Source organism: Egretta garzetta, unplaced genomic scaffold (assembly GCF_000687185.1).
Source record: "Egretta garzetta isolate BGI_Z169 unplaced genomic scaffold, ASM68718v1 scaffold834, whole genome shotgun sequence".
NCBI classification, from domain to species: domain Eukaryota; kingdom Metazoa; phylum Chordata; class Aves; order Pelecaniformes; family Ardeidae; genus Egretta; species Egretta garzetta.
In genome coordinates this window covers 92,442-93,390 of record NW_009259438.1, presented here as the reverse complement: position 1 = coordinate 93,390, position 949 = coordinate 92,442, and positions in this window count along the sequence as shown.

The window sequence follows — 949 nt, the reverse complement described above, 5'->3', positions numbered from 1 at the left end:
ATCCGTGTGCATGGGAATGCATCCGTGTGCATGGGAATGCATCCGTGTGCATGGGAACACACATGTGTGCATGGGAATGCGTCCATGTGCATGGGAATGTGCATGTGTGTGCATGGGAACGCATCCGTGTGCGTGGGAATACACCTGTGTGTGTGCATGGGAATACATCCGTGTGCATGGGAATACAGATGTGTGCATGGGAATGCATCCGTGTGTGTGGGAATGCCTCCATGTGTGTGGGAATGCATCCACGTGGGAATACACCTGTGTGTGTGCATGGGAATACATCCGTGTGCATGGGAATACAGATGTGTGCATGGGAATGCATCCGTGTGTGTGGGAATGCCTCCATGTGTGTGGGAATGCATCCATGTGCGTGGGAATGCATCCATGTGCATGGGAATACATGTGTGTGTGCATGGGAATGCATCCATGTGTGTGGGAATACACGTGTGTATGTGTGGGAATGCATCCGTGTGCGTGGGAATGCATCCATGTGCATGGGAATACGTTTGTGTGCGTGGGAATGCATCCGTGTGCATGGGAACACACGTGCATGTGGGAATGCATCCATGTGCATGGGAATACACACGTGTGCATGGGAATACATGTGTAGCGTGGGAATACACGTGTGTGCGTGGGAATGCATCCGTGTGCGTGGGAATACACGTGTGTGTGCATGGGAATGCATCCGTGGGGGGGGGAATACACGTGTGTGCGTGGGAATACACATGTGTGCGTGGGAGCATGTTCCCGTGCGCACGGGAATGTCCATGTGCGCACGGGCCCCCATGCATCGGTGCCGGGAAGGTGCACGGGGATGTGTCTGTGTGCACGGGGATGTGTCTGTGTGCATGGGGATGTGTGTGGGGGCACGGCAGCCACACGCCTGCACGGGCAGAGGCGGGCGGGCAGGGTCCCTGCGGGCTCTCCCGTGCCCAGCGAGCCC